At 45.9% G+C, this 27,178-nt stretch overlaps 1 protein-coding gene across 2 annotated transcripts in view; it reads right to left on the minus strand.

Moving 5' to 3' along the window:
* Positions 1–27,178, minus strand: part of CHST11 (carbohydrate sulfotransferase 11) — a 266,953-nt gene that overhangs the window by 170,146 nt on the left and 69,629 nt on the right. The window lies entirely within an intron of this gene.

A 27,178-nucleotide genomic window follows, 5' to 3' on the forward strand; every position in this document is an offset into this window, starting at 1 on the left:
TCCCACTCTGAGGTGTGCTCGCCTTGCAGCTGCAGGAAGAGGGGAAACTAGAGTGGGACGGGGTCCCGTTACAGTTCCTGGAAGGCGGGGACTGAGTCTGCCTTACCTTTGTGCCTCCTCAGTGTCTCCACAAAGTAGATCTCAAAGGACTGTCCCAAGAACATAGCCAGCCACACCTTAGCAGTGCCAGGCCCCAGAATCACTCCCACAGAGGGCAACCCGGAGCTGACTGTGGGCAACTGAGCAGCACACCCCGGAGCCAGTCTCAGCCTACCCTGTACCCCTCCCCACCCACGGCCCAACACAACCACCAGGGAGTCCCTGTCGCGTGCATGAGAACTGCATGGGAAGACATCCACAGCCGTTTTCATCTCTTACCAGGCCGCACCAGGCCTAAGATGGGTGGGTTTATTTACGGCCAATTAATCATGGAAAAGGTCACAAGCTGTGCGGCTAGAATGAACTAAAATTAGACATACAGAAGAAAGGGCTATTATGATTATTAAAGAATCCATGCATTAAGCAATGGAGAAGGTCAAGGTAAACGGAAAAAGTCTTTAAGTTATGGTGTGACCCAGGAAATACAAAGATCAATGAAAAACACTAAGATCCCGGCCTTTCTTAGGAAGGCTGTACTGGGAGAGATAATAACTAATACTTTGAGTGTTTACGTCATGCCGGACATGGTCTAAAGATATTACATGCTATCAACTCATTTAAACTACACAACAACTCTCTACAAAGTGGGTTATCATTTAAACTACACCACAACTCACTACAAAGTGGGTTATGTGACTATCATGCCCATTTACAGATGGGGAAGCTGAGGCACCAAGCTAAGCAAGTATACAGTAGAGAGCTAAAAATGCCTCTCTAGTTTATTCTTTGCTTCGAGAAGATGCCAAGAGGCAGACAAATGTTCATTCGAGATGCGCTGTCATTTTATTGCCTATTTGAGATGAGATTCCACAAAGCATCGTCCCTCCTCATGCTCAGGTGGGGCATCCAGAGACCCAGCCCTGACATGACCTGGCTATATGACCCTGAGCAGGCCAGGGGACCTCTCCTGAATCAGGACAACCTTTCGTTGTATAACAATTTTGATATAATTGAGAAGGAGGCTAAAGTATCTCAAATCAGAACACACTAAACCCGACCCATTTGCAGTCATGGAAAGCATGGTCCCTTTAGCCTCAGGAGACTTTAGAGCATCGCTCTGACTCAGGGAGGACCATGGAGGGCTCTGGCCCCTACCTCAGATCAGGTGCAGGGGAAAGATGGCCTCATTTTCTTTGCTTTTACAGTGCTGTGATGACCCCTGAGGGCAGCAATGAGTCTAAATCTCATGGGGATTTATTTCCAAATCACACCAATCTGCCTGAAGCCAGTCTCCTGGCCTTGCCCACTGGATCTGTGTGGGACCCAGACCCTTTCGTGCCAGCTGAGCAGACACCCCTACCCCAAAGCCCATTTCTAACAGCAGATTCCATTCTGTGTGGATGACAACACTGCCAGGAAAACACTAACCAGAGCACTAGTGTTACCCTCCACCTTCCGGGAAATGAGGCCCCAGCCAAGGAGGGAGCACAGAAGAGGGGGCAGCTATTTCCAGAGCAGAAACACCAGAACCAGAACCGGGACACTGAGCAGTATGAGGTATTGAGAGCATGTGCTCTGAGTCCAGCACTCCCAAGTTCAAATCCTTCCTCTGACTTGGGCCCTATGATGGGATCTATCTCATAGGACCATTGTGAGGATTAAATGGAAATAGTGTACTTGAAGCCCTTAGCACAGTGGCTGGCACAGAGCAAGCATTTGATGACAATAACAACAATACAGAAAACTCGGGAATTGTTTTCAATTAGACTCCAGCAGAGTAGAATCATTCCCAATTCAACTGCAGGTGACTCCTAAATCATTTCCATTTCAAAGTTCAGAAACATCTTTTATTTTGCTGAGGCAGAGACTTAACATGGTCCCCCAAACCTGATCTTGCCTTCTTTCATAGTGTTAAGAAGTGAGTCAAGCTCCTGAAATAAAGACTAGATTTCTCAGCTGCCCTGACACATGACCCAGTGCTGGCCAATGGGATTGGCCACCCTCCCTTTGCCACTGCTCCCTGTCCCCTGCGAGGGATGCGGATGCAGAGGAAGACACCTTGGGCCACATGAATGACCTCAACTCTCTAGGGAAGCAGAGCAACAAGACGGAAGGGGTCTGGGCCTCTGACACTGTGGAACTGCCCCATGGGGCCATGTCAGGGCTGTTTTGTGAGAGATGCACTTCTGTCTTCTATAAGCCATTGTTACTTGGGGGCCACAGCAGAATTCAACTCACAGCAAATCCAGTGAGTACCCTGGCATTTTGCCAAGACCAAGACATACAAGGATGCATAAAATGTGCCCCCGTCTTCAAGCAACTCTCAGTCTAATAGAGGGGTTCATTGGGCTGGCCAGTTGGCTCGGTTGGTTAGAGCACTGACTTGTGAACACCAAGGTCATGGGTTCAGATCCCTGCACTGGCCAGCCACAAAAAACAAAAACAAAATATCCTCAAAAAATATTGAGAAAAAATAAAGATCAACATAATTAAAAAAAAAAAAAAGAAATAGAAGGGTTTGTAATATAGAACATGGTAGTGATGGTTTACAAAGAATTTTAAAAATTCATTATGCGTAAGTAGAACAAGGGCATCAGCTGCAGAAACTAAGCATGACTTATCCAAGATCACAGTAAGAACTGGAACTAGAACCCTTCTCTTTCAAGTTCAAGTCCGATGCCTTTTCTGCTACTCAACTGTAGAGTACCAAATGTACTGGTGTTGCCTGCTGGGACATGCCCTTCCCCGCCTAACCCTATCTCAAGATCCTTTCTTGATGCTGATCCATATTTCTGAGTTTTAAGAGCATACATCAAATTCACTCCACCCAAGACTGAATTCCTAGAAGACACCGTGAGCCCCAAGAATGGCTCAACCAAATTTTTCCATTGCACCATCCTGTTGAATTCCTAGATTAACTATAAAGCTCTATACCTCTCCCAATGCAAGGCTGAATTGCAAACAGGGTTAAGTAGAATAATATTAGTACAACTGCCCTATCTTTTTCCAATGCTAATTCAGTTTCCTATAGGCCTTGATGTGCATCTAGATCAATACTAACCTGTATTATAACAAAATCAATTAAACACCCAACCTCAACCTTTCAGACCCTACATGATTTAACCCTTACCTACTTCTCTCCACTCCAGCCACACTAACCCCCTAACATGTGAAACTCATTCTGACCTCCAGGCCTCTGTCTTGGGCATTCCCTCTGCCACAGACACTCTTCCCTTAGATCCTTGTATGGCTCGCCCTGTCACATTCCATGAGTCTCTGCTCAAAAGCCACCTCAGAGAGGCCTTCCTCAACCATCCCTTTCAAAATAGCCTTCCCACTCTGTCACTCTCTGTTCCCTAACCCTGCTTTAATGGCATTCTTCATTATCCAAAATTATATTACTTACCATGCATGCATTTACTTATTAATCGTCTGACTAAGCTCCATGAGAGTAAGTACTCTGTTGAGTTTATTGCTTTACCTTAGTGCCTGCAATGAAGCCTGGCACAGAGTAAGTGCTCAATAAGGCTTTGAGAAATAAGTGGATAAATTAATTTGTTGAACATTTACTCTGTGCCAAGCACTATGCTAGACTCTGAGCATGCAGAGATTTAAAAACAAAAACAAAAACACAAAGTCATGTTCCTATCCTCGAGTTCATAGCTCGGAGAGGGAGATACCTAGAGAGGTGTCCAAGCCCAGAAGTGCTAGAAGAGAGTCCCCAGGATGTTCCCAAAGCACAGAGGAGAAAGCACCACCCCACCCCACCCCACCCCACTGCTTGATACTGGAGAACCACAAGCTCCTTCCTCCTGGTGGAGAACACAAGCGTGTAAGACACAGCCCTGCCCTTGGAAGCCTGCTGTCCAGACGAGGGTTCCACACCAACCCCGATGGACAGTATAACTGCGCGTTATGATGGGGTTTGTGACTAACCCGCTTAGAAAATAGTCACCCATGCAGAAGCTTAAAATCATTTTTGAAAAGTCTCTATCAGAGACGCTCCTGATGCCTGAGGACTTGGAATTAAGAACTTCTGTCTAAAGGGAGAGAATGATAACAGCACAACAGAATTAATTTTATACACTCCGGGAGGGCAGAGGGGGAAGAGGGGACAGACATGACAGCCCCCAATTTGTAGGAAATTAGTGCAATTCTAACTAGCTGCCTTCAGAGAAGAACAAGTCCTCAAATGCTCCATCTTTTCCTTAAAACAAAGCATAACGACAGGAGCAGGGGAGGGACTAGGAGAGGGCCCGGGAAGCGAGGCGGAGGGGCTGGGGGCTTGGTTCATCTGTCTGAAGTCAAAAGCAGATGAAGGGCTTCCAGCGGCCCCACTCCAGCATGCCCAGCAGCTGGGACCGCGACACTCCTTCCCTTTATTTACCGAGCTGCCAGGAAGGTGAAGAGGCGGGATGCTTTGTTAAAGCTGAGACTGAAATATTGATGAGGGACGGTAACTGCACAGCTCCATGACTGGAGGACAGGAGCCACCGGCGGGGAAGGTTCTGCTGCACATCAAAGCTGGTCCTGCCACAGCCCCTGAAGGAACTGCACTCAGCACCAGCTCTGGGCCTGGGAACAGGTGTCCCCACCCCTGGAACGCCCTCCCTACTTTCTTGCCTCTCCACTTCCTTCCTCCAAGTCAAACCTACCTCCCCATGAAGGCTTCTCTGTTTGCTGCCAACTGCAATGACTTAGAACCACAGAAACCTTGGAATGTGAAAGCCAGAGGAAGCTTCCAGATTAACAGGTCCAATTCTCACATCCTCTGGAAGAAGAGTCCAAAGTCCACGAGATGGAGTGACCTGGCTTCCACACCTCTCTGGCAGGGTTTTCCGCCCCGCTGCTCTCTGCTCCGTCTAGGGACAACCCACCCTTCTCTACTGGCTCCATCAATGCCTTCAACAAATGTTCCCTCCTTTCCCGCCCTTTCCTTTCAGGCCCTGGCCACTTGGCCACCTAACCTCCTCTCCGGTTGTCCCTTCCTCTCTCCCCTTCCTCAGTGGCATGGTTCAGGCCTGCTTATCTCTCCCCAGGGCTGCTGTGTAAGATTCACAGTGGCACCCCAGGCACCCTCCTCCTGGCGCTCACCGTGCACACCCTCACTTCAGATCCTTCCATGGCTCCCCACTGCCTAGATTAGGATCGAGTCCAAAGTCCTTAGCAAGGCCTGTAAGCCCTCCATGACCTGGCTGTGCAGCCTCAGGGGTCCCAGCTGCTGATGAGCAGTGGAAGAACTGTGCTTGCAGGACACAGCCCAGACAGCCAGAAAGACGCAGACGTGAGTCCTCTTCCCTTCCACCCCATCCTCTCTCTGCCCACTCCCCCCTTACAGTCACCCCCACTGTTGTGGGTAGAATTAAGCCCCCAAGAAGAAATGTTCAAGTCTTAACTGCCTGGTACGTGTCTGCAAATGTAATGAAGTTAAGATGAGGTTACACCAGAGTAAGGTGGCCCCTAGTCCCGTGACTGGTGTCCTCATAAGAAGAAAGAAATTTGGACACAGAGACATATGTAGAAGGAAGACAATAAGAAGACAGAACACACAGGGCAGAGGCTGTGTGAAGACAGTGGCAGAGACTGGAGGGATCCATCTAAAGCCAAGGGACACCACGAACTGCCAGCAACCAGCAGAAGCTGGGAGAGAGACCTGGGAAAGACTCTTCCTCAGAGCCGCCAGAAGGAACCAACCCTCGATTTTAGACTTCTAGCCTCCAGAACTCTAGCCTTTGAGCCACCCTGTTTTTGGTCATTTGTCTGGCAGCCCTAGGAAACTAATACACCCACTCACCCACCTGAACTCCGGGGTCATGCAGACCCTCTTCCTCTGTCCCTCACACTCTCCTGGCTGGGTGCAATGGGAAATGGGGAGCTCTGAATTGTAGCCCCATCAATCCCCAGCTGAGACACCTGGAATAGGTCTCTTGAGGTCTCGGAGCCTCAGTTTCTCCTCTGTAAAACGGAGCACCACACTATCTCAGGTGTTAGAAGTAATATGTATAACCAACTCACATAGAATAGAAGATAAATAAGCGTCGTCTGCTGCTATTCCTAGTCCTTCTCTTTCTGAGAGGTCTTTCTGGTCCTTCCAAACTCTGCCTTAAAACTTCCTCCACACCCTGCACTGCTGAGACCCCAGTGAGTGGCGCTGTCTCTGTCAATTTGGGGGAGCGTCCCCTCCCACTGTCCTCTCAGTAATTCCCCCTTTCTCAGGGCAGAGCAGGCACCTTCCCTTCCCACCCTCCTGCACCCCCTGCCCTAGAGCAGCAGGCCCCTCCCCCCCTTTACGAGCCTGCCAACACTCAACTTGTTGCTTTTAAGGACAGGCCCCTTGCCAGCTCCATCTGCCTCAGGGACAAGCTGTTTGATGGAGCGAGAGAGTTGGTTCCAGGGAAGACAATGAATTTCAACGCTTCCCGACACAGCAGCCACAGCACCCTGCCTCCCAGCCACGGCCTTCAGGGCTCAGAAGTCCTGCAGCCCACCCCACTCCTGGACACCTGAGCTCCAGGAAGTAGATGACTGGTCCAGGGTCCCACAGCTGGGTAGTGGCAGTTAGTTCCCAAACCAGAACCAGCGGTCACTCTGATTCCTACAAAGAATGGTGCGTTTTATGAAAGTTAAAAATATACAGAGAGGAAACAGGAGAGGTAGGGGCCTTCTGTCTAGAAAATGCGTGAAGAGTTGCTTCCTGGGTCACTCCAGATTAGAGAAATTTAACCCAGAAAGAAATCTAAAAAGTGAAAAACCTACTACAAAAATACGTTTCCCTCTCCTATGAGTCAGCTCTTCCTTACCTACTATCTTCACCCCCCATGCTTCCCGCTGGTCTCATAGAAACTCTTTTCCATGGGGTCTCCAAATGGGAGGGACAATGACCCTGACACGGCGCCCCTCCTACAGGGAGCAAGCCACAAGGTGCGCACAACCTCAGCCGCTAGCTGCCTCCCTAACATGGCTGGGTCAGAGCTCCCTATCCCATGGGCTCAGCATTAGCAAACACTTTGCAGAGGAGGGGATGCTCACCTCCCCCTCCACCATCCTCCGCGGCAGCCCCTAAGATTCCTCTTTGGAACCCCAGGTTCCCTGGCACCTGAGGTGAAAATGCCTGATCCAGGCCACTCCTCCTGTTTCCCAGCAAAAGAGGTAGAAGGCTAGAGCAAGGGACATACCCTGAGTCATTGCCAGGAGCAGTGGGCTGGCATGAATCCTTGCCCTGGCCCCCCTTCCTCTACAATCACTCCAAACACTGGCCCACCGTGCCCACCAAGATGGGGATTTCCTCACTAGGACATGGCCCCTCGTGCCACTGTGCCCTTGTGCATGCTGTTCCCTCTGCCTGGATTGTCCCTCCACTCCCACCCTTGGTCCTTCCTCTCTTGCTGCCTGGAGTGAACAGATTCTAAGATGACCCCCAAGGATCCCCAAATCCAGTACTCATAGCCTGTGGAATCACCCTCCCCCCTTGAGCGTGGGCTAGCCTAACTTACTTCTAACTAACAGAATACAGCAAATGTGAGGAGATGTCACTTCTGTAATTACATCACATAAGACTGTAACTTCCATTGTGCCTACCTCTCTCCCTTGATGGCTTTGATAAAGCAAGTCACCATGTTGTGAGCTGCCTGATGGAGACACCCACAAGGCAAGCAACTGAGGCCCTGAGTCCAACAGCCTGCAAGGCACCATATCCTGCCAGCAACCATGTGAACTTGCAAGCACATCCTTCCCCAGTCAAGCCTTCTGATGAGACCCTAGTGTTGGCTGACACCTTCACTGCAGCCTGTGAGAGACCCTAAAGCAAATGACACATCTAAGCTGAGCCCATACTCTTGACCCACAGAAACTGAGATAATAAGTAGGTGGTGTTTTAAGCTGCAAAATTTGCATCATTTGTCATCAAGCATTGGTAACTAACACACAATCCTAAGGAATTACTACCTGCCTTTTGAAAGTCAGCTCCAAGGGCACTTCCTATGTGAAGCCCTCCCTGAAAAGTTAGGCTTCTCCTCCGTAACCATCACGAGCATTGTCCCCACCCCCACCACCTTCATCGTGCTCATCATCGCAACTACAGAGGGCCTTGTCTATGCCAGGACTGTGGGGGGGGGCCTTACATCTATCAGTTCCTTCAATGCTCACAACAGATGTATGAGGGAGGTTCTGATACTTAACCTCACTTTAATCATGATGTAACTGACGCACAGACAGATTTTAAAGTTACACAGACTGGAACCCAGATAGCTGGAGCCTATACTGATAACTTTCCCACACTGCTTCTCAACACCACAGTTATAACTAGGTATTGACTCTTGCATCGCTCCTTCTTGTCAGTGGAACCTTTGGAGACAGAAATTCTGACCTTCCTTCATGCGACACATTTTGCTGAGCATCTAACGTATGCCAGGCATCCGCTAGGCATGGCTCAGGGCAGGAGGAAGAGACAGCCATGAACCAGACAGGCAAATCCAAGTTCTTTGTTTTCAAAGAGTTCATAGGAGCTGGGGGAGCTACTTTGATTTGGGCCACTGGGAAAACAAAGTCTCTCTTAGGTGGTGATTTTTCTGCTGAGACATGAATGAAAAGAAGACGACAGCCCCAGAGGAAGAACATCTGGACGAATGGAAAAGTAATGCCCTGATACAGGAACGAGCTCAACTTTTTATCTTGTCACACGAAAGTGACACAGTCTTAGGCTTTGTGACTAGGGTTCCTGGACCAGCAGCACCAGCCTCACCCAGGAGCTTGTCAGAAATGCAGAATCTCAGCCCAACCCCAGATCTACTGATGGAAGATCGGCATTTTTAACAGGATTGCCTGGTGATCTGTGTGCACAAGAAAGTTTGAGAAACTGGTCTACTCAAAAAATGCTTGTTGAATGAATGAAGGAATGAATGAACAAATGCTCTGCAGATCATGTTTCCAGTTTCAATTGCATCCCCAATGGCACCCAGACAGCCTTCCCCTCGCAGACAGCGGGAAGGTGTCAATTTCACACTTCATAAAACAGACTGACTGACAGCTGTCAGAACAGCAAAGGAGACCACCTGCCCACTTCAGGATCCAATCACCCAACAGCTGTCCCAACATGCAAGTCTTCTCTCGCCTCGGTCTCCCTCCACCTCTCATGGCTTCCCCACAGCCTCCCATGAAGCTTTAGATTCAATTACTAGTCCCCAAATGGCTATCAAACACACACGGTGTGGTTAAAAATACCCTTCACACTTGTTAGGCCTCCCACCCTTAAATCACTTCGAGGAATCTGACAGGGTTAATTAGCAAAATATGTAAATCCAGTCTTTTGACAGAGAGGACGTCCATCTAAGATACGATGGCACAGCGCATGTCAGAAAGGAGGGGGGTGGGTACCTCATTTCTTCTTGCAAGACCTAAAAGTGATTGAAATTGGGTGACTCCAGCAACACGTGCAGGACTTTTGATGCTTGAAGCTGAACTATTTCTAACAACCTATAAGCAATGCCCGCTTACAAAAGCAAGTAGACACAGGACATATGCTGAAAACCAGCCAACCTCCCTGCACTCCATCCTCCCCCTCCCGATGGAGTCACGCTGTCAGCTGTCAGCGTTGAAGACTTTAACCCTGGTGTGTGGGTCTAAGAGGTGTCAGCCTGACCCCACACCTCCTCTGGGTCTTAATGTGAAAATAGATCCGTGCAACGTGCAGTTGCGTGTTAATTTTTCCTGTGGAAAGTCTGCTGGGGAAATCACAATATTTGTAAAATTGGAAACAGCTTTCCGTTCTTAACAGAGCCATCCCCAGTCTGGGAGGGTGTGCTAGTGAATCCCAACCCACGCTTCAAGAGTAGGTCGCCTTTGAAATGAGGCCAAAGCCTGGAAATTGCTAAGAAATAAACTGTAGTGTGTCCCAAATGGGGGCCCTCAGCACTATCAGTGCTCACCTTATTTTCCTCTTTATCCAGATTATTAGAAAGATGAAAGAATTCAGAGAAGTGAAGATTTACCAAAGTCCTAAGGGGAAAGTTAAACTTTGGCCAGCCAGCTGACAAAAGAGATGCTGACTCCACCGAGTGGTGAGTCCAAGGGCCACACCATCCATGTGTGTGTGCGTGTGCGTATATAATGTGTGTGTGTGTGTGTGTGTGTGTGTGTGTGTGTGTGTGTGTGTGTGTGTGTGTGTGTGTGTGTGTGTGTGTGTGTGTGTGTGTGTGTGTGTGTGTGTTTATATAGGTAATAACTTGGTCTGCCTCCTTTACCCCTTGACTAGCCCGTCACCACCAATGGGATAAGAGCTGAGGTTTGAATGTCCCTCCAAGCTCATGTTGGAACTTAACCCCCAATATGGTGGTGGGAGGTGGGGCCTTTAAGAGGTAACTGGATCTCGAGGCGTGTACCCTGGTGAATGGATTGATCTATTCATAGTTGATGGTTTAACGGGTTGTCATGGGCATGGTTCTGATGGCTTTATAAGGAGAGCCAGTGAGAAAGTCAGCTCTCTTGCTCAGGCCATTCTCTCGCCATGTGACACCCTGGTCGCCCCTGGACACTTTAGAGAGTTCCCACCCAGCAGACAGACATCACCATATGCGCCCCTGGACTGTGGACTTCCCAGCCTCCAAAACTGTAAGAAAAAAATTTCGTTTCTCTATAAATTACCCAGTTTCAGGTATTCTATTGTAAGTGACAGACACGAACTAATAATACAAGGGAGTTCGCTGTCCCGTTTTGCTCTCCACTCTGATTTCGGGTGGGAAAGGGTCTTCTAACAAAACAGCACATTGCCTTTTGCAATGCATTATTATCCCCATCAGCAAGAGAGAGGTTCCCATTCCATCTAAGACCCTTAGAGCCGTGGCTGGCAAATGATGGCCTGTGGGCCAAATCCTTCCTGCTGCCCATCTTTGTTAATAGTTTTACTGGACGACGGCCATGCCCATTTGTTTCCTTATTGTCTGTGGGTGCTTTCGCTCTATAACTGCACAGTGAGAAGGTGTGACAGGGACTGTATGACCCACGAAGCCGCCCTGGCCCTTTAAGAAAAAGTCTGCCAACCCCTGCCTTAGAGGAGCAACGTTCCTAGCAGGGCATTTTCCATTCTGCTTAAAGAAAAATCAAAATATTTGGCTGATGTCTGATCACCCAGATCCTGATCTCTAACTTAAAGTAATTTTGCCTTTATAACACAGCAGGCCGGACCATGCGGGCAAATACCAGCTGACCCAGGAAAAACACTCTAAGACAACAAAGAACCAAACCACCCCTGCACTGTGAGTTGGAGGCTCTAGGCTGGAAAGCCCAAAGGAACAGTTACCTCCAACCGATGTTCCTGGATGTTGACTGGCCCTGAGTCACCTGGGGCCCTAGGGGTCAGCTAGGGGTCGACTGACTCCCAGAGTACAGTTTGCAGCCTGCTCAGAAATAAGGAGTGGTCTCCTCTTACCTCGGCTCCTCTAGGCTTCTCCGCTTGAGCTGAAGTGAGTCCTCATTTCAAAACCTGGTCCAAGTCTTCCGGCTTCATCACGACCTTCAACTACAATGGCAGCTCGGCTTGCCCATCACACAGCACTCTCTAACAGAATCATTAATCTCCTCACATCGATTCCTTCCTTTCCCTCACTAGGCCTCCGATGGGCAGAAACCAATAACTCACGTGCAATCTTTTTTTTTTTTTAAGAAATGACACCAGGATATAAAATCTGTAAGAATTCTGAAGATAACGCTAAGACTACAGAAACACCTCTGAGGGCAGTTCTTGCCCTCACCCCTAACAATGGCCCCAATCTTGGCATCTTCTTTTACTCTGTATTTCCACCTGCCAGAGGACCGCGGTAGCTCAGGACTCCCACGTGAGCAGTGGCCCGCAGATGACAGCGGGAGCCGCTGAGTGCAGGCAGGCATGTGCAGCAGCCATCTCCGCCATGTCCCTCCACCCCGCTCCTCCACAGCCAGGTCCCACCTCCAGCCCGGGCAGGACCACACAGCCTGACACAGACGTGGCGGATCTGCATGCAGGGAGCTCTTGTTTTTGCCTTTGGGTGCTCTGTGGCAACTGTATTTTGACAGGCTGTGTGTATTTCCTGTCTTCCCACTTCATGTATCATGGCAGTTGGTATCTGTTTGGTTTAGAGAACCCACCATTTTACATGAAGGACCAGGCCAACTGTCTGGAGGGGTAGCCACAGAAACAAAAGAAGAAATTTTGTAATTTTCATGGCAATGGGGCTAATTAGTTTTGCTGAAAAGGCAGTGTTGAATTTGAAAAGTAATCCATTGTACTTGAAAAGTCTTACCTTTGTAGACACTCATCGTTGCCCAATCTGCAACCCATCTTCTTGGCTGACAGATGCCCGCCTGTGTTCAGGGAGGCAAAAGGCCCAGCTCTAAAGAATGACACACAAATGGTCTAAGCATGTCACAGCACTGTGATTTTGCCAAGCTTTCCTTGCCTCTCTTGCAGCTAGGAAAGGCCATGTGACACAGTTCTGATCAATGAGATGCAAGCAAAAGACCACTGGGAGGGACCTGGAGCAGAACCTGGAACCCAGTAAGTAAACCCTCAATACATTTTAAGCATTATTACTGTTGCTGTTATCATTGTTACTATTATTTTTTTAGTGGAACCCTTCCTTCCCTTTTCTCTCTACCTTCCTTTTTCCCTCTGTCCCTCCAGTGGTGAGCTGGAATTGGCTTATCCCAGATGGGTGCACCTCTTCCCAACACTGAGTTCAGTGATACCACATTGGTAGCTTGAAAGCAGCCATGATGAAAATATTTACACCATGGAAATTGGCAAATCCTACAAATCAGGATTTTTTCCCCCAGAGAGCTCATTGTTAAACATTTACCAGCACATCATTTCTACCTGCCTCCTTCCCCACTTCCCCTCTTTCCAACTATCCATCTTCCTTTCATAAACCATCAAGTACCGACAGTGTGCAGTGCATTATGTTGGGTTCTCCTTGAGAGCCCAAAGGTGGACAAGACAGGGCTCTGCCTCCAATGAGTTTACACTCTAGCAACAAATCCATATCAGTTAAGATACTTTCGGCCACCATCAGTGGGTTCATTTAAGAAAGCTGGAGGTAGGAGGTCTGTTTTGGCCATCCCAAAGGATCCCAGCAGTCCCACCCCTCCCCATCCTTTGTGTATCAACTTTTCCCCTGCGTGCCCTTTGTCTCACGTGTACAAGAGAGCTGCTACAGTGCTAGATATCAAGACTGAATTCAAAAGCAAGAAGCAGCAGCAAAGGCCTTTTTCTTTTTATCCAGGAAAAAAATAATTTCATCCTTATAACAAATTCATGAGAGAGGTACTATAACTATTCTCATTTTATAAATATGGAAATTGAAGGCCAAAAAAGACTAAATAATTTGCTCAAGGCCACAGAGCATGAGCAGCCAGAATATCAACCCAAGCATCCTGATGCCAGAGCCCGTGCTCTGTGTCAGATATACCACTAACTAGAGATGCTAGCACTTAGAAGCAAAACCATGCAGTCTACTGCTTCATTACACAGTCTTGTACCATTCTCTAGTTTTTGCTTGTATTCACCTTTCAGCCTGAGACATTTTTGTTACTTGGGAATAGAAACCCCATTTGTTCATCTGCCTACACTCTGCTCCCCCACCCACAATCATGGGCACAATATTAGGTGCTTGTATTTGTTAACTGGCAGGGGAAACACTCGCAGGCACCCATCTCAGTTCTAAGACGACCCAACCTGAACGGAAAATCTTGCTGCTCTTGGCACCGGCAGGCCTGCGTTTGGCTGCGTCCTGTTCTAATTACCCACTTGAAAACCTGAAGACTTGGGCTCCAATCCCTTGGCAATTACACCATGTCCTCGGCCCATCTGCGTGTAACTGCACACTCCCCTTTCTGGAGCTGCATTCCTTTCTACTGTACCCACTGCTTGGGAAGATCTTATGATTGTACCCATCCCAATTACTCCCCTATCAAAGAAAATTCCAACTGTAATTACTGGCACCCCACTACAAACTGGTAATCCTCCCTAGACCCAGCTAGCGAAAAACATCAGTATTTCGTAGAGTGGCCAAAAGACTTGAGTCCTTTTTTTAAATAATTTTTTTGTAGATAAAGTGAGTTCTCTACTTGGTTTCTCTGCTGTCTCTGACATATTCCAGAATCAGAAGTCCTGCTCAGCAAAGAAAGTCATCTGGTTTGGAAATCTAAGTACCACTTAACTAGTGCTTTGGAGGACACTGTTCCAAAAGGTACAGCCTGGGGCTGTATTTGTCATGGCAAGTTTAGGCTTACACTTTGAGAAAGTGCCAACCACCCAAGGGGACATGCACAGCTGGTTCTATTACCAATTCTCTTCTGACTTTTGTTTTTGGATTTTTTGTTTTGCTTTTTTTTTTGGTTTTTCCAAGACAGAATAGAGGTGGTTGGACCAAAGCAGCTACACAAACCTGCCAGCAAGGAGCCTGGCACAATGGGACTTTTCCCCACCCTGGGAAAAAAGATCATCAGGTGTGGCAGACACCCTTTCTGAGACCGTGTGCCTTTTTGTGTTTCCTTTTTGAATATGTATTTAGAGCTTTTTAAATGGGCACTCTGGGTTGTTCAGAGTATCCCTATTATGCAAGCCAAGAAGAACTTGGGAAGGAAAGTTTTAACCTTTTACTAGCCCTGATCAAGCAGAACTAATGAGAAATGACATTGCTCACTGGTGGCTCAATGACCTTGGCAAGTTACCTGATATCATGGCTTTTCATCTGTTATAGACTGAATGTTTGTGTTCCCCAAAATTCTTGTTGAAATCCCCAATGTGATAGTATTGGGAGGTGGGGCCTTTGGGAGGTGATTAGGTCATGAAGGTGGAGCCCTCCTGAATGGGATTAGTGCCCTTATAAAAGAGACCTCAGAGAGTTCTCTAGCCCTCCTTCCACCATGTGAGGATACAACAAGAAGGCAGCCGTCTGCAACCCGAAAGAGAGTTCTCACCAGAACCTGACCATGCTGGCACCCTGGTCCCAGACTGCCAGCCTCCAGACTGTGAGAAAATAAATTTCTATTGTTTATAAGCCACCCTGTCTAGTACTTTGTTACAGCAGCACAAATTGACTAAGACATCATCTCCATGGAACCTAGTATCATGGGTAAGATTGAGTACCTTAATATCCATTTGTTCTATATTTAAGCTTCTAGGTATTCAATCAATCAACCAAGCATGTGCCCAGCTGTGAGAGACAAGGACTGTTATTCTCAAAAACCTGACTGAGAGCAGTTTTTATTTCTTCCATCAGAACACAGTCCACATTCATTCTCCTGGACAGGCTGCACAAAGGAAGACCGAAATGATCGATCAAGGCCAAGGGTCACACCACCTGATATCAATAAAGCCCAACTTGTAGACAGCTCTGCAGAAGCTCCCTGGCAGCTCACAGCACCGGGCCTGCCAGGAGCCGGTAAGGGAGGCCTCCCCCACCCTCAAGGGGACCATTCGCTGAGCAGGAGAAACATGATGGAGAATTTATGAAGGCAATGAATCAATTTTTTTGTTTTTCAATTTGTGACAAAACTCACCTTGGGTCTTTTTCTCCCTTTCACTTCTGCAGGGTAATAGCAGGGATGCTCAACGAGGATTTGTCCCTGGCTTTGACGGATTCTTGCTCTCCACAGGGACAATCCAAACAAAAAGGGACATTTACCACTCCTGGATGCCTCCCACTTCTCAAAACAAGGACGCTGCTGGTGGATCTAACTGAACTACACCTACCCATTTTTCAGCCACACGGCAAAATGACACCCCACTTCTAACCCACACAGTTGCTGTGGCAAGGCCAGCATTCACCAAATATGAACTTACTGTAGTAATTCAGGTGGAAGTGACTTTCTTATCACTTTGAGAAACCAAAAAGAAAGCACCTAATCCATTATCTCCAGGAAAATTTTGTGACCACCATAGCTCAGAATTCTGATTTCTACAAGAGTAAAACAAATTCTCTTCCTTACTCTCCTCTTCCCTCATCAATCCATTAACTCTCTTATTTTGATATGGGGCACAGTCTCTGAAGTTTACACATTTCTCAAATATCCTTAACTATGATCATTTTACAAGGAACTAGTTTACCCAGGCTAGTTGGCCAACACCTTCTTTAAAACTGAAGGTTCTCTTCGGAAGTCCTATGTAGGGGGGCTGGCCTGTGGCTCACTCGGGAGAGTGTGGTGCCGATAACACCAAGGCCACGAGTTCAGATCCTATATAGGGATGGCCAGTTGCTCACTGGGTGAGCGTAGTGCTGACAACACCAAGTCAAGGGTTAAGATCCCCTTACCAGTCATCTCTTAAAAAAAAAAGAAGTCCTATGTAGGGCCATTAATTAGCTAAAGAAAAAATATCAATAATCAGCCCTTTGAGTGTAGTTGGTTACCGGGATGGGGGGAGGGGAAGAGGAAGAGGCAGGAGAGGGTGAGAAAAAGTACAAAGTGACTTTAGTGACTGTTGTCATATTTCATGATGCTGCATCAGGCAGGATCCAACCAAATGTGTTAATTTCCTTCAACTTATCCTTCTGGGCTCCTGTAGGACTTTGAGCCATTTCTAGGGCAAGGAGAAGAGAAGGGGGTTGGGGGCCAATTTTTAAAGCATAGAAGGCTAGAAGAGATCACCAGTGAGGAACAAATGGAAACACACAAACTATGACATGTTGCCAAAAATATCTGTCCTGCCAGTATAAAAAGGAAGACTGGAAACTTATTACATGTCATCGTCCCCTGTCCAAGACAATCCGCCTTTATCCAGAGATTAAATGCCATCATCACCTACTCTGCAGTTAACAACCATCTGTGGTCCTAAAATGTTCTCAAGGAAAGCTTACATCTCCCTTTACCACCTTGACTGCCATTGGATCTAAAGAGTTCAAGTTATTTTTGGAATAGGTAATGAAGTCATGTGGTACAAAAACCTAAAGGCACTAAAGGATACATGCAGCGAAAAATAAGTCTTCCCTCCTACCTCCCACCCCACCCCTGGCAACCACTGTCTATTCACTACTATTTCCAGAGCATACACTGTGGGCTAGAACACTGCGGCTCTAGGTCCTAAACTGTCTTACATAACCACTGATACCAGTTTCATGTATGTCTTTCCCAAAATCGTCTGTGCTTATATAGGTGTGGAAAGTACATGTATTGATGTGTGCGGGTTTTTTGGGTTTTTTTTTAATGTATTCTGGTAAAATACACATAACATAAAATTCAGCATTGTAACCAGTTCAGTGTCATTAAGCACATTCACATTGTTGTGCAACTGTCACCACTGTCCATATCCAGTTTTTTATCTTCCAAACTGAAACTCCATGCCCATTAAACACCCCATTTCCCCTTTCTCCCCAGCCCCTGACGACCACCACTCTACTTTCTGCCTCTATGAACTTGCCTACTGTAGGGATCTCATATAAATGGAATCATATGGCATTTGTCTTCTTATGACTAGCTTATTTCAACTTAGCATGTCTTCAAGGTTCATTCGTGTTGTAGCATGGGTCAGAATTTCCTTCCTTTTCATGGCTGAATACTATTCCATTGTATGTTTATGCCATATTTTCTTAATCCATTCATCCCTCAACAAACACTTGGATTGCTTTCACCTTTGGCTGTTGTGAATAATGCTGCTATGAATGTGGCTGTACAAAGATCTGTTTGAGTCCCTGCTGTCAGTTTCTCTGGGTATGCTGGACAATATGATAATTCTATGTTTAATTTTTTGAGGAACCGCCATGCTGTTTCTCACAGCAATACACGTGGATTACTTTTTTTAAAAATGTTAGCAATTCTCCACAATGTTCAGCACTACCATTTAATAGTATTCCTCACTTTTCTCAACTAAGTAAAGACAAGTTAGTTGTAAATCCTAACTTGGTTCTATACATCCAAGATGCTGGAAATGAAATAATGCACATGAAAGTTGCCAGAAAGTAAAATGCAGTGATAGTATTAGCAAAGCATTACTTATGACATCCCAACAGGTTACCTAACAGTCTTTACTCCCAGGATGTTTCTTTCCCCTCCAGCTTAGCTGACCTGAAATAACTTTTGCTCTCCTTTCCTCAATTGTTTTCCCAATTCCCCCAAGAAATAAGCAAAGAACAAAGGTGTCTCTAAAATTCAGACAAATGCGTTCTGAGTAAATATGCTGCCCTCAACAGGGGGCTTTGAAAGTCGGGGCAATGGCTAAAAATCTATTTCAGGACATCCATTGGCCCACCATGAAAATTTTTTAAAGGTTAGAGAACCACTTCATAAACAAAGACAAGGAAATTAAAAAGAGAATACCATCATTATTTTTGTTATACTGAAAAGAAAAAACTGCCCAGAGATTTATATATAGCCAAACACAGACCACTTTTAATAAAAAGGGTCTTTTCAGCTCTGTGAAGAAACCCCATCAAAAGGGATGTCAAGCCAGACTGTCATTTCAGATGTTGACTTCACAGACTCGGTGACAAATCACTCTGTAGGCTGACATCCCTCCACGCAGGTCACCGTACGGTTGTCCACCTCTCCAGAGCAAAGCCAAAGACTGCCAGTGAGTCACCCAAGGAGATTCACTGTATGACTACAGCAGAAGAAACTTTTTAAATTTGTGTGTGTTGGGGGCTGGCCCATGGCTCACTTGGGAGAGTGTGGTGCTGATAAATTTGTGTGTGTGTGTGTGTGTGTGTGTGTTTAAAAGGCTGCTGGACATAATCCTAAAGACTTTTCCTACATTGAAAACATTCTACGGAATAAAATTTGCGTCACATTTCAATCCTGACTCTTACAAGCTGGTGTACTGGATACTTCATGACACTGGGTCTTCTTCTAAAACTCATTCTAAAGTTCTGCCGCTGGCCCGTTGCTTTTGCTATCAAGACATTGGTGAAAAGAGCATTTTTCTGACCCGACTTCAACCCTAACTCAGGAAGAATAATCTTGGAGGGAAACTCAATTTCCACTCCTCTCTTTCCCTTCAATATATGCACGATTACATAAGACGTGTTTCCAGAATGAATATGTGTGCTATTGTAGGGCATCAGAATGCTCCTGGGTCACCAGGGGCCATGCGGAGCCCTCGTCTCCAGCTCTCATTAGCTTTGTAATTAGAGAGGATGGAGCCGCGGCATTCCCAGAGCAAGCACTGAGGTGGTGCAGTTGCACTTGAGCCCATGGGCAAGTGTCCCCAGTGGTCCTTGACATGTAGTCAATTGTTCCTGATTTTGCTGAGGCACGAATCTGAGTCAAGATCATCCAGGTGAGGGTAGAGGAGGACAGGAGAGGGGCCTCCAGTCATTGGAGATCTGCCGTTGTGGCCCGAAGGCTTGGGGTTCCTGTCTCCTGCACACATGTACACTTTTTCTTATTTTCATTCTTTCTTTGCAAAAAAACATGGCTCTCCCTAAAAAGCTGCCTGCCAGAGTTACTGATAGAAGTGAAGATAAAATAAAAGAGTCTAGGAATTGATGGCTCTTAGCTAAAAATAATGACTTTCCCTAAATCCAAGATGCTACCTATATTCATTTTATGGCTTCTAAATTACAATAAAAAATTTTTTTAAGAATAGATCAATTGAATGGCGGCTTTATTTAATAATTTTATTTATGACTTTTAGTCCTATATTTAGATAAGTGCTAAAAGTCTGAAAAATAATGGAAGTTTTTCAGTTTATGCTTTACTATGTATTATACCACTGTGGTTAACTATTCTGGGGGGGTAAGATTCATCCCTCCTGAACACCAAGGGTCCTAACTTGCCCTGGGTTTCTCAGTCCCTTCCATGATTTAGAGCTTCCACTTTTTTCCTGAGCATATTATCATCACACTGTACAGCCATCCTACTTTCAGGAGACAATCCCTATTTTATTTTATTTTGACATTTCATCTTACCATCCCCATAGCAATACTTGTAGTTTTTCATCCATGTCTCCCTATTTTTAATTTAGGAAATATGGCAGCTGTATTTGTAATATATACGCCAAATACTAGGTTTGGTGCTTTATGTGCATTTTCTTATCAAAGCCTCCTAGGGAGGTACCAATAGTATTATTATCCCCATTTTATAGATGCAGAGACAGAGAACTGAAGTAACATGCCTAAGATCACACAGCAGGCAAGTGCTGGAGCCAGAAATAAATGCAGGGCCACGGTGCTCCAAAGCCTGGACTCTGTGCTACCACAGGATCAAACTGATAAGTGGACTTATCAGCTACTAGTGGGTAGCAGGGAAGAACAGTTAGCAAATATACAGATAACTTTTTGCTTTCAAAATTCTATTGCCCAGCTCTGCAATTAGCTAGCTGTGTAACCTTGGGCAACACTTCTCTTTGCACTATAATTCTCTTTGCCTCAGTGTCTTCATCTGTATAATGGGGATAAAAACTGCAGCTGCTCTATAGAGTTGCTATGTGGATTAATGAATTAACAGATGTTAAGTGCAGACACCATATCTGACATGTCAGAAGTACCATGTAAGCATACGCTTTCATTGTTATTATTGCTTGAACTTCCTAGGTCTCAATTACTCAAAAATCAACACTTCTCAGAATATGGATAGTAAATGTTCCCTAATGCTGGATGTGGAAATACTAAATAAGGGTACGCACTGGAAATTGGGGGAACTGATCCCAAACGTCAAGTAATTTGGCCAATTAACCTACATTGTTTATACAAATAAGCCATGGTTCTTTCCATGAAGAAAATTACAATCAAGTGGTGGAAAGAAATATAGTGGATTTTAATAGGATGCAGAATATAGAAAATGTTGAATAAAAGTATGGGTAAAGTTAAAAAAAAGTCTCAAACATATTTCTTAGGTGTAGACTGCATATATTGACTTCCTCGCAAATAATACAGTCTGGAAAGAGTGGGGAAAGGGCAACTATACAGTGGAGAAATGCAACAAATACTCTCTCAGCCAGGGTATCAAGGTCAGCATCTACAGTGATAACTCACGTTGGAAGCATATACTCTTGCTATGATGTGGCAAAAATGCCTCCTTACTTCTCTTGGTCTGCCTCCCTAAATCCCAAAGCCCCGGTCAATTCATGAGAAGAACATGAGACAAATCACAATTGAGGGACATCCTACAAAATACCAACCAATATCCCCCAAAATGGTCAAGATCGCCAAAAACAAGGAATGTCTGAGAAACTGTCACAGCCACACGCCTACAGAGACATGACAACAAAATATAGTGTGCTATGCTAGATGGGATCCTGGAACAGGAAAAGAGCATTAGGTAAAAACTAAGGAAATCTAAATAAAATATGGACTTTAGTTAATAATGTATCAATATTGGTTCATTATTTATGACAAAAGTACCATAGTGATGTGAGATGTTAACGGGAAACTGAGAGGGGGTATAGGGGAACTCTACTATCTTCACAACTTTTCTCTAAATCTAAACCTATCCTAAAATTAAAAATGCATTAAAAGGGTAAAAAATTCTATTGAACAGCCAACTCAAAACCTCAGGGACCAGGCAGGGCAGAAATTCATCTACAGTTTTCTTGTGCATGTTGTGGTTTAGTGAGGTTAAGTAACTTGCCTGTGATCCCACCGCAAGAAGACGGCAGAGCTGAGATTCCAAGCCAGGTCGTTGGACCTCAGAGCCCAGCCTGTTAAGGGCTCGGCCTCACTACCCCTCATGGGGTGGAATGCCACGCGTGGGTATCTCAAGACCTGTGCTAATTCAGTGCTGAGCACCCACCAGGTTGCCTGTGTCTGTGACCAGCCCCAGCCCACCACCTCAGGATTTGGTGATTTAGCTCTTCTGTGTCTTACAGCCACATCCCAGTCCAAGATGACATCCTCCCAAGTGGACGGACAATGGAAACCTGTTATTTGGGCTCTTCATTCTCCATCTCATTCCAAAGTGACATGATGATGGAAACCATGAGCCGGCATTTTCTCAGCGCCTACCCCTTTCTATTCCACACACCTGTGTGCAATGTGATATGTCACCAAAGAGCAGTCAGGGACTTGCCCGAACCTGACAGTGAAGGAATCATCTCCTAAGAGGCTTCTAGAAGGTTCCCCTGTGGAGCTAAAGTGATTAGGACTGCTGCCTCTCACTCAAACAGAATTTTCCAGAGATCAAAAATTTTAATCTACAGACTTTAGTGCTACACAACTATCCCATCAGCCATCAAAGATGCTAGGCACAGAGAGGGGGGTGTGGAGGGACACAAAGATGAGCCAGACAGGAAGGCATCCAGCAGGAGAGACAGGACATAAACATCACCATTATCCCAATCATAACCACCACCTTCTATAAGCTGCCTGGCTCTGGGGAGAGTATTTTATAAATATTTTCTTCAAAGCCGTTTGAGGTTGTTGGTGTTTCCATAACCAGGCAAAGGGGTGAAATGACTTACAAAGAGCAGAGCCGAGATGAGGGCAGTTCTGTTGCGATCCGAGCCTGGACACTTCCTTATCAGAGGAAGAAGGTGAGACTCGGCGTCATGGGCTACTGTGGGTGACTGGGAAGAACAGTAAAGCGGAGGCACAGACATTTTCACAAGCACATTACACAGGCCAGTGAGGCCTGAGAGGCTGCATTTCTAGCATCTAACAACAGTGGTGCAGACGCTGCTGGTCCGTGGACCACACACCGAGCAGGAAGCCTTTGCTGAGCAACAAAGGGCACAGACTCATTGACAGCTCCAAAGGAGAGGCAGCTGGCCTCATTAGACTTAAATCCCACACCAACACATGACTTCCAGTAAATGAAGTGGTCATACTCTGCCCCAAAGGGTGCAAAAATTACTCACTGCTTCTCCTGAGCCCCAAGGCATCATTTCTCAGTCTTTGGGAACCCTTGTCCCTAAGACATCTTCCCAGTCCATCTTCTGCATGTCCCTGCCAAGCAAGAAGACTTGTCTGGCTTTACTTATCTACATTTCATACAGAGAAAAATAACAAATTGCATTGATATGCTTTATCAAGTTCCAGTCTCTTTCCCATTCCTAATGCATACCCTGTCTGTAGGTTGCTGAGCCACCACTGAAAACAGTTGCATTAACAGATGTCATAAAGGAAAGTTAATGTAATACAACAAAAAGGATTGTCCTTCACAATCAAACTGTACACAGGATTCTATGTGAATCTGCTTATTATTAACATTGGATCCAGAACTATGATCTCTTTCATATGTCTATGTATAAATATGTGTATAAATTTTCTACAGCACCATAAGTGAATACATGATACCGTGTAGGAAATAATGCCCTGGTTTGTAACTCTGAGGTTATCTCTGGTTAAATGAATGTCATCACAAACACATAAAGCAGTGTACTTTCCGACTCTTCCAGACCTCCTCATCTCCTGGATGTACCCATATGGATTCAATTTTAGTAGTCACTGAGCCACCTTGGCAACCGGAGAGGAGAAGATATTTTCAAATGCCTCCATTCCACAATGTAAGGTTTATGTTCCTTGAGGTAAGCAACATTCCACATTGCTTCTGGAATGCAGCAGTCAAAGGCAGTCAGTGTGGGATCTGGTCCTGCGGTCTAAGGACAAGTAGACCTCATCAGGATGCACAGATTAGAACTCCCAGACATTAAGACCCCAGTCTTCTAAAACATCTTGCTGTTAAGACACAGCACTTGGCGACCCTTGGGCACCATGGACAGACACTCCGCTAGAGGGTCCCAAAGACAAGCTGCCACCTGAACAGGCGACAGTGTCAGACTCTGATGTCTTCAGACTCCATTGTCATTCCACTCCCATCCTGCCCTGAAATCCAGGAGGATGAGGGAGTTTCCAAGAGGAACGTCAAGGACAGAGCACTTAAACTATGACTGAGCCCACAGACTCCAAAGGGCAGCGAGGCCCTATGAAAAGAGGATCAGAAGGCATAAGTATAATCTTTTCACACTTACAAGCTTTCTTACACTATGAAGGAATAGCTCCCACTAGGAGTGATTTTACAACCCTGTATGATGTCATCTTTTAGCCAGAATCTTTGCGGTTTTACAGAAATGTGTCAGGTTTTGTCATAATTAGCTGCTTTTAAAAAAATGTATAATTCACATCTTAAATTGCCTAATGAACACAGGGTGGTATAGCTGATCAGACACACGGCTTCTGTGGACAAAGAATCATTGGGCTCCTTAATAAAATAAAAGAAAAAGATTTTAGCCCTTATGTTCTGGTGCTTAATAAATCAGTACACAAATGAAAACAATCAAAACAACAGCTCCCAAGAAATCTACACACACATCCCCGGCATTCTTCAGCCTGGCAGACTGGAGGCTGGCCAGGCTTTGAGGCCGTGGATCGTGCACACCAGAAACCACGCAGAACCAGGGCACACCGAATCCTTCCTTTCTGGGAGGAAACGTTCAGGGGACAGCAGCTTCTCCCACCCTCTCGGTGGAATCAGCTGAAATCCATTCGTCTATCAGCCTTCAGGTATGTGTTTCTAATGTGATACGAGTGAGTTTAAAAGTCACTTGACGCTAAGCAGAGAGTTCAGCGAAATGGAAATCACTTAATATGGGAACCGTGAGCAGCAAGTGACGAACCACAACCTGGAAAAACATTGTTAGAAAATTGCTCTTGTTCGATTTGCCTGGCTCTGGGGGAAGAAGCAGCAAGAGGCTAAATCATGAGACGGGCTGGGGAAGCTTCATTCGCGGCTCACGTTATTCATTATTCCTTCCAAAAAAACTAAAATGAGGATAAGTTCTCGAGATTCATTCTGTCCTCTCTATCCTTAACAAAAGTAATATTCTGAACCAAGAAACTGAATTCATCACAGAAATATTTAATAAGTTGGTTTGCTAAATAAATGTATTCATCCTTAAAGCTTTATGTCACTATTACATTAATAATGTTGAGGGAAAAAAGAGCTTAGTTACTTCAAAATAAACCTTACCAAATGCCTAAGAAAACCACATTTTAGTTTTCTTTTTTTCTGGGAAAAAATACATCTCTACTAACCCAAGACCATCCTTTCATTATGGGTAACTTTAATCCCATTGAAAGGATTTGGGGGTGGAGGTAAATTTTAGTTTCATTCTAAATAAAAGCCTTAACCTGATCAAATGGAGACTAACATAAACAGGACGTGAGCTACAGCCAAAGAGACTTATTCCAGAAAAGCTGCGCGGGACTCTCTCTGAGCCTCCATCGACTCAAAGGCCATTTCGGGGTGCTTTCTGCTCACTGCTTATTCATTGGCCAAGGCAACCGGCTGCTGTGTTTCCATTCTCCCCACCAAGTGATAATGACCCACAAACTACCACTTAAGTGTGTTAGGGGAGCACAATTTGGAAGAAAATGTGTTGAGAAGAATCCTTATAATGTGAAAACCTTCCTCATCATTTATTCACCACTCATTCATTTTTTAGTTGTCAGGTCCAGGATGGGGGGGTTAGGGGTGGCAGGAACACACGATCATCCCTATGAGACTTGAAAAGTGCTCTAAATTTTAGTAATCTTCCATATCTAATACATGTTTTCAGGCTCGGAGAAAATTAAATTTACGAGTCCTTCCCCAGGTGCGTCACAAAATGCCACCACTTTTGTCCTTGATGCCAAAGTCACCAAGATGAAGCATGACCGAGTGCAAAACAACAAGTGAACCTACAATGCTGGGAAAGCTGGATCACGTTCATGGGCTAATTAAACATCTTCCAGTTCTTCTGAATTCAGGGCTCCTTGGCTTCCTCCGTTCTTGGTCTGACAATCAGAGGGATGACAAGTCCACAACCAGCTGTGGCATGATGCGATGACTTCAGTCATAGAGGCAGGTTCAAATATACAATGGAAATTCAGAAAAGAGAGGGATCGAATCTGTTGAGGGTCCAGGGTTTTGAGCAATTGGGGGCTGATCGAGGAAAAAGATATGACAGTAATGCAAGCTCTACTGGGTGGTGCTTGGACAGGGTTGCAGGAGGGGGAAGTCCCTCGGGATGAGACCATTCAGAGGCTATGGAGACTGTGGGTGCTGCCATCCAGAAGGGGAGCAGGGCCAGGGGCTCCCGGAGGAGAGGAGAATTGGAGGGGGTGATGCAGCTCAGCAGCATGGGGGGATCTCTGGGTCAGTGACCAGTGTTGGGGTCTTCAAACCAGAAGGCTCTGTCTTATCAATGGCCAGCAGATGGCAGGTGCAGTTTTGAGGGCCACACAAAGTAGGCAGGCCCTAAATGGCTAAAAATCTGCTTGTTTGGGCTATTTTAAAAACAATTGGATATGTAAAGTTTTGAGTTTGGTGTCTACAGGTTTTTGAGACCTATGAGGTCCAGCCTGTTATGAAGAAATAAACAACTAGGGACCAATACACAGTGGCTATCATTGGCTCATTGATGGAACACAGAGGGGGCTATAAACTAGACCTTGAAGTAAAACTCTGTCAGACGAAAAAGGAGTAGGAAGGCACTCTAGGCAGAGGGATGGCAAAGGCAAAGGCTCGGGCACAGTGGCACGGGCAGCTTCCAGGTCGTGCTGTCAAAGGCAACAAGACAGAGGCATGGAAGCCGGTTAGTGGGGCTGGAAGGCAGGATATGCGGGAAAGAGGTGGCCAGAGGGGAGGAGAGAAAGGTGAGACCAACACGTGACGTGGGGATGAGAGCATTACTCCTGCAGCCCAGCTGCCAGAGTCCAATCCTGGCTTCACTTTTAGCAAGAGCCACTGGGCAAGGTACTGAACCTCTTTAGTCTCCCTTTTCCCAGCTGTAAAAGAGGGTTATAAATACCTACCACAATGCCAGCTATTCTGACTGTCATTAATATGTTAGCAAGTGACTATACTAATAGTCTAGCCTCGGACCCTAGGCCAAGGAAGGTGGACTCCACGCCATTGACTGTAATGGGAAAAAAATGGGCTATTTGTAACCAAGACAGTGACCAGGCCAGATCTGTGCTGGGAGGACGTGCATGGAACGAAGAAGAGGCGAGAGACGGAGAAACCAGGAGGCCACTGCAACAGTCTTAGCCACGGACACAGTGGACCTGAACTAGAACAGTAACAGGAGAAAGGAAACGAAGGAGCGGAATCCTCTAGAGGTTTCTCAGGGAGCATCCATAGGGACTGGGAGGAGGAAAGGATGAAGGAGAGAAAAAAATTGGCAATGACTTCAAAGTTT

The sequence above is a fragment of the Cynocephalus volans genome, chromosome 12 (assembly GCF_027409185.1).
Source record: "Cynocephalus volans isolate mCynVol1 chromosome 12, mCynVol1.pri, whole genome shotgun sequence".
Lineage (NCBI taxonomy): Eukaryota > Metazoa > Chordata > Mammalia > Dermoptera > Cynocephalidae > Cynocephalus > Cynocephalus volans.